Source organism: Amblyomma maculatum, unplaced genomic scaffold (assembly GCF_055883805.1).
Source record: "Amblyomma maculatum isolate TAMU_Amacu unplaced genomic scaffold, ASM5588380v1 scaffold_119, whole genome shotgun sequence".
Lineage (NCBI taxonomy): Eukaryota > Metazoa > Arthropoda > Arachnida > Ixodida > Ixodidae > Amblyomma > Amblyomma maculatum.
Genome location: NW_028146844.1, coordinates 56727 through 63709, shown reverse-complemented (window position 1 = coordinate 63709; position 6983 = coordinate 56727). Strand labels below are relative to the sequence as shown.

General features: G+C 40.2%; 1 long non-coding RNA gene across 1 annotated transcript; it reads right to left on the bottom strand.

Annotated features, from left to right (window-relative positions):
- Positions 1 to 908: 908 nt before the first annotated feature.
- Positions 909 to 6768, bottom strand: LOC146170635 (uncharacterized). The gene is made up of 3 exons (XR_014703158.1): positions 6631 to 6768; positions 4591 to 4677; positions 909 to 1185 (listed from the first exon to the last, which is right to left on the bottom strand). It is a non-coding gene; the product is annotated as an uncharacterized LOC146170635 (long non-coding RNA).
- Between the last annotated feature and the right edge of the window lie 215 nt (positions 6769 to 6983).

Here is a 6983-nt window from a genome sequence, read left to right as displayed (position 1 = left end):
GACAATTGTTGCCGATTATGCGAAAAGGGGTGAAAACTGAGTTTAAAATAATTTGGCCGAGAATGTACTTTCCTCTAGAGTGTGAATTTTTGCATATATATTTACTGTAAAAATACCGAATAAGAAGTCATCAACATAAGCCGCATTATACCAACAGCAGAGTGATGATATCTCCCAAAATATTCCAACTAAACCAGTCCTGTGCCACCTGCATCCACTTGACCTTTGCGAACTTCTTAACCTCATCCGCCCGCCTAGAATTCTGCCGCCCTCTGGAATGATTGCCTTTCCTTAGAATACACTTCGTCACACTTAGCAACCATCGGTTAGTCTCCCTTCGCACTACATACTTGTCCATGCCCATTTTTCTTGATTTCCACTAGAATGTCGGTCAGTTATATTTCTGATCCACTCTGCACGTTTCGTAGCTTTTACCATTTCACCTACCAATTTATCTTCAATATAGCTCTGTCCTCAGGTTAAGTATAACGCTTTCCTTTACCCGACACCTATTAATCCCATAGGTGAGTGCAAGGAAGCTGCCTCTGTTATTTACTTTCTTCTTCGGCCATAACGCTAGGCTGCTAGTTACAATCGTTGAGTTTTTGTGAAATTCGCTTCATTCTAAGCTTATTCTCCTAGTTATTTTCTTAGCTGCTCCAAATCAGCGGTTACTGCTTGTCCTAAGAATACATACTCGCCTACCACTTCCTGTATTATGCTACTTACTGTATACTGCTGTCCTTTCAAGAGGCTGACGAACACTTCCTTAGCGTCTGCATATTATATCTTAGGTCGTCTCTCCTTGCCTAAGACGTTTCCTTATTTCGAATTGCTTTCATCTTTGCTCCGCTAAGTTTGGTTGTGTGCAGTTCGGAGACAACAAAACATTCTACGCATTTGAAGCACAAGGCGGATGACAGACTCATAGTTCGAAAAGCTCAAATTTATTATGAAGCTGACTACTTGCGGTGACGCTCCTGTCCTCACTCAGCAAGAGCCAGCTTTCTTGATCCATTTAATGTGCAACCTAAGCACTTTATTTTAACTTTCTACACTGTTCCCTTTCATACTCGTGAGCGTTGTAGATTTTATTTGCACATAACGAAAAGAGCACGAACTCGCAGTCACTGAGTGGCCTGTTTAGAGCAGAATGTTTCGTCCACATTGAGCAGGTGGTGCGGTCTGGAGAAGAAACACTCAATTAGAGAAATTCACTTAAAATTCGAAAATTGGTAACCATCAGCAACGTGCATGTTTTGTTTTACTGAAAACGTTCTCACGAAAATATCATGTCGCAAATGTTTCCTGATCCGCAAGGGATTCTTAGAGTAAGATGTCTTACGACAAGTTTGTTCAATGAGGCATATTCAGGATTCGAAAATTAGACGATTGACGCAGCGAAACCAAAACCACTCTGCCATTTACTCCCATCCTGAAAGGGCACCCGTTTCCATTCACGTTTCTTCATTCATCATCATCAGCCGGATTATACCCACTGCAGGGCGAAGGCCTCTCCCATATTTCTCCACTTAACCCGGTTCTGTGCTAGCTGCATCCACTTGACACCTGCGAACTTCTTAATCTCATCCGCCCACCTAACTTTCTGCCGCCCCCTGCTACGCTTTCCTTCCCTTGGAATCCAGTTTGTTACCCTCAGCGACCCTCGGTTATCCTCTCTGCGCACAACATGTCCTGCCCATGTCCATTTCTTGTTCTTAATTTCCACTAGAATGTCGGTAACTTGAGTTATTTCTCTGGCCCACTCTGCACGCTTTCTATCTCTTAATGTTACCCCTAACATTTTTCGTTCCATAGCCCTCTGGGTTGTCCTCAACTTAAGTAGAACTCTCTTGGTTAGCCTCCACGTTTCAGCCCCATAGGTGAGTACAGGCAAGATGCAACTGTTGTATACTTTCCTCTTGAGCGATACCGGTAAGCTGCTAGTCATAATCTGCGAGTGCTTGCCAATGCGCTCCATCCCAATCGTATTCTTCTTGTTATTTCCTTTTCGTGGTCCGGATTTGCGGTTACTACCTGTCCTAAGTAGAGATATTCGCCTACTACTTCCAGTATTTCGCTACCTAATGTAAAATGCTGTTCCTTCCCGAGGCTGTTGAACATTACCTTAGTCTTCTGCATATTGATTTTCAAGCCTACCTTTCTACTTTTCCTGTCTAGGTCATCAATCATTATTTGCAGTTCATCCGCCGAGTTGCTTAGCAAGGCAATGTCATCAGCAAATCGCAGATTACTGAGGTATTCTCCATCTACCCTTATCCCTAACTGCCCCCATTCCAAGTCTCTGAATACTTCCTCTAAACAAGCTGTGAATAGTACTGGAGAGATTGTGTCTCCTTGCCTAACACCTTTCTTTATGGCAATTTTGTTACTTTCTTTATGCAGAACTATGGTTGCTGTGCAGCCACTATATATATCTTCCAGCACTTTCACGTACGGCTCGTCTACCCCCTGATTTCGCAATGCCTTCATCACCGCCGAGGTTTCAACTCAGTCAAATGCTTTTTCGTAATCAATATATGCTTTATAAGGGCTGGTTATACTCCGAGCATTTTTCGATCACCTGGGTTATGGTATGAATATGATCGATAGTAGAGTACCGTTTCCGAAACCCTGCTTGATCCTTTGCTTGATTGCAGTCTAAGGTTGTCCTGATTCTATTAGTGATTACCTTAGTAAATACCTTATACGTAACATATAGTAAGCTGATTGGTCTGTAATTTTTAAGGTCCTTAGAGTCCCCTTTCTTGTGAATGAGGATAATGTTTCCATTCTTCCATGGTTCCGGTACCGTCGATGACACAAAGGCACTGCGTATACAGGGTGGCCAGTTTTTCTAGCACGATATCCCCCCCGTCCTTCAGGAAATCTGTAGTTATCTGTTCCTCTCCAGCTGATTTCCCCCTTTTAATAGTTTCTAGTGCTTTCTTGACCTCGTCCTTCGTCACTGGTGGGACGTCTGACTGTTTTTCGCTACCGCCAATCTCATTACGGTTCTGACTACTTTGGCAACGGTAGAGATCTGTATAGAACTCCTCTGCTACTTTGACTATGTTTTCCATATTAGTGATGACGTTGCCCGCCTTGTCCCTTATCGCATACATCTGGTTTTTGCCTATGCCCAATTTCTTCTTTACTGCTTTAAGGCTCTCCCCGTTCTTTACAGCATGCTCAATTTTCTCCATGTTATACTTCCTTATATCGGCCACCTTGCGCTTATTGATTAGCTTTGATATCTCGGCCAATTCGATCTGGTCTGTTGGATTGGAAGTTTTCATACTCTGGCGTTTCTTAATCAAATCTTTCGTCTCCTTAGACAGCTTGCCGGTATCCTCTCTAACTATCCTACCGCCTACTTCTACCGCGCACTCAGTAATGATATCTCTGAAATTATTGTTCCTTGCCTCTAGGGTAATGTCGCCATCCTCAGTTAGAGCTGAAAACCTATTCTGTAGCGAGATCCTGAACTCTTCTGCCCTCCCCCTCATTGCTAATTCGTTGATGGGTTTCTTTCTTACTAATCTGTTGCGTTCCTTCTTCAGATTTAGGCTAATTCGGGACCTCACCATCCTGTGGTCACTGCATCGCACTTTCCCAATTACCGCTACATCTTGCATAATGGCGGGGGTTGAACACATTATGAAATCGATTTCATTTTTAGTCTCTCCGTTAGGACTTTTCCTTGTCCATTTCTTCATTACTCAATTCATTATTTGGGATGCGCGTCTGCGTCGCCGCTTGAAACTGATTTTATGCTGCATGTTCGTTTACTTCATGCACATTTTAGCTACGACGGACTACGATGAATCGTTTAAGTGCTTTCAACCGCCCAACAATACCATTAAGACTAACGAGTGATTTTTTTAATCATAATCGACTAGAACCCGAATACTCTCCAATTTCAATTTTTATCTGCAGTGGATAAGGTACCATGACACAGCACATTTTCTAATCGTTGCATAAATAGTTTAATTTATTTCGTCATTGAATTTAGGTTATTTTTAAAATTTTCACCAGTATTTTTTATTATCATTATTTAATACACCAATATCCAGTTATTGATTACCAATAATTAACCTGCGCAATTTCCATCTATTGCCTATCATTTTTCGGTCAACTGTAGGCCTTTGTTTTTCTTCCTACATTCCGAACGCTGCTTACATTTTTTTCATGAGCTGAACCGAAAAGGGTACATCGATTGTTTGTCGCCCTAGCTATGGCCGCATATGCTTCGAATAAATGAAGTTCTTTATCTGATGGGGGAAAACGACTTAGTTCTCAAAGGGTCATTCCAAATTCGAGTATATGGGCGCTAAAATTTTGGCCTAGGTTTCTACATTATAATCTGTTAATATATTGTTTTACGCTTTTTAGCAGCCCTTGATAAAGTGTTACTCTTACGTCATTAACCGAGGGTTTATTCTATTCGAAAAATCTACATTATTCAAAAAATGCTTCCGATGCCTAAATTATGAGGACCACTGTCGCAGTGGCCAATATTTACGTGAATCACGCGTTGTGAATTCGCGCAAAGACAAATAAAATAGTACTATGCTTTGATCACCTTACCTGTGAGGTTATATGAACCCAAGACAACGCAATCAGACTGCGCATAAAGCACGGGATAAAAGTCGTGCATCAACATCGCAATGGGACCTGTTATTCAAAGAGCCCGCAATTCAAGGAACAGTAAATTAACAGAGCATTTCTGACCCAGTGTTGCTGTTCAGTTCTTATGATTGTCAACTTTCGTAGGTTGTTCACTTATTTAATTGCGAGAAGACTTCCTATTAGTGTTGTCATTACTTTTTGTGCAAGCACTCGATGCTATCGAAAAGAACATCTGATATCATATCAAGTATTTTCGGTACCCGAAAGAAAGGTTCTTTCCTTCCTTCAGGTTAACACGTTTTTCTTTTCTAATTTCAATGCTGTCCAAAATCATAAAGAAGATTTGCAATAACGAAGAAGCATTTACTTAGTCTAACACACTTCTAAATAGGTAGGTGAAATGTATGTGGTAGCAACCTAGATGTATAAGGTGAGCGTTGCTTCTATACTCTGGGTGGATTGAATTTCTGTAAGGGGACGAAATTTTTTTCAATTACATAGCAACTGCGAATGGAGCGTGGAATATATTTTATTTATATTTGCAGGCGTAGGATGGTTATAGTGGGCATATGTTTTTCATATTTGGTTCTTATGCGCATAAGCTTTTTTTATTTAAAGCGTAAGATAAACACATTCTGCTTTAGGTAGAAGAAACAACAATTAAAACCCTCACCAACCTCTTATTGTACCTTGCAAACTGGTTCCACTTGGAACTATGCATTATGCTACAGCAAACATAAAAGGTGGCCACAAATACATCAGTTTTTCCATTCATGAATGAAATGAGCAAACATTTTAAAAAACGATGCACTGTTCTTTGCTTATTTGGCCATAAAGGTAAGATTTATTTCGCTCTCACCTCTTAATGAATACTTCCCGAAAACATTTAACAAAAATTTGAAGCGAGTATGGTCGCAAAGGACAGTTTCGTTTACTTAAACTTTATTTACCCACGTACAAAACGGATAAAACGTGCATAAATATGGTAAATCCCGCTTAAAATTGTATAGCCTTCATGAGTTTACATACGTACATATATAGGTAGCTTTAATACGTTTACATATGAGCCTTAATAAATTATAACGCCGTAAAAATGCTCTCATTCAATCCTACTTCCCCAAGCAAAACAAAATATAACAGGAGAGAAAATGAAACGTTAAGAAAAGAGTTTGAATTGCAGCCTCGCTGGCTAGCGTAGCATAGTAAGCTTAAACATTTCTGGAAAGTCTGAAGACCAGTTGGACCGCAAAGGTGACGGCCAAGTTGGCGATCTTAAGGAAGCTCTCACTAAGCATACCAAATACAACGAAGCAAATGAAACTCCGTATACTACAAAGACCGTGGACTTGGTAGCCGTGTGAAATAAAACTCGCAGCAGCGCTATATTTGTATTTCGTTTTATCGAGCAGTGCAATTAAACACTTCAAATTTTCCTTCTTAGCATCAGGAAAAGCCTGGGTGAAAAAGAAAATGGCCTGACGAGTAATCAGCTACTCAACTACTCACATCTGTACTACCAGCATGATTGCGTAGGTCAAAATAATTTGATCACCATGAGCTTTGAATTAAGAGGGAAAATAACAAAGCAATGACATCATGGTAAAGCGAGATAATAAGCATTTGACTCGGAGAACTGTACATAAAATCCGTGGATAATGAATGGGTGAACAATTTTAAATATTATCAAGAAACTAAGGTTATCGTCAATAATATTTGCAAACATGCGCCAGAGGACGACTATGCTAAAATGAATAAGAAAATGGATTATTTCAACTATAGTTTGGAAATATTCTTGCGACTTTATATTTGCTAAACTCTTATAGTTAGGTAGGGGCGTGATGCTTCGTACGCTCCAACGATCCCCCTGTGCCGCTGCGTCTATGAAGGTGAGCGTCTGCTTAATTACGAATAGGAATATTTTCCTGAGGGGAAGTGGTTATTGTAATCTTATTGGCATTTTGAAGATACCGCATTTCAATAAACCACAACAACGTTTACCTTCATGGTCGACCAACGTTACATGCCCTTAAAAGCTCGTGGACATTTGAGAATACAATGGACATAGTTATCGGCAGACCTTGATTTTTAATAAGCTTATTACACGATACCGTTCTCTCTTTGACGCACTTCTTAAGGGACCTTGTTGAGTTATGTATAAATTAGTTTTTCTACTTGGTTTTAAGTACAAGAGCCCATCAGTCCTGTTCCTGAATGCTTACCAGGAATGACTAGTAAGTAATTTGTGAGATTTAGTGATTTTGTTCATTTGGTCACGGCTATGAACTTGCATAAATGTAACTAAGCGAAAGGTCAATAGAATGAACATAATCTGTAATGAGATCAAATATGCC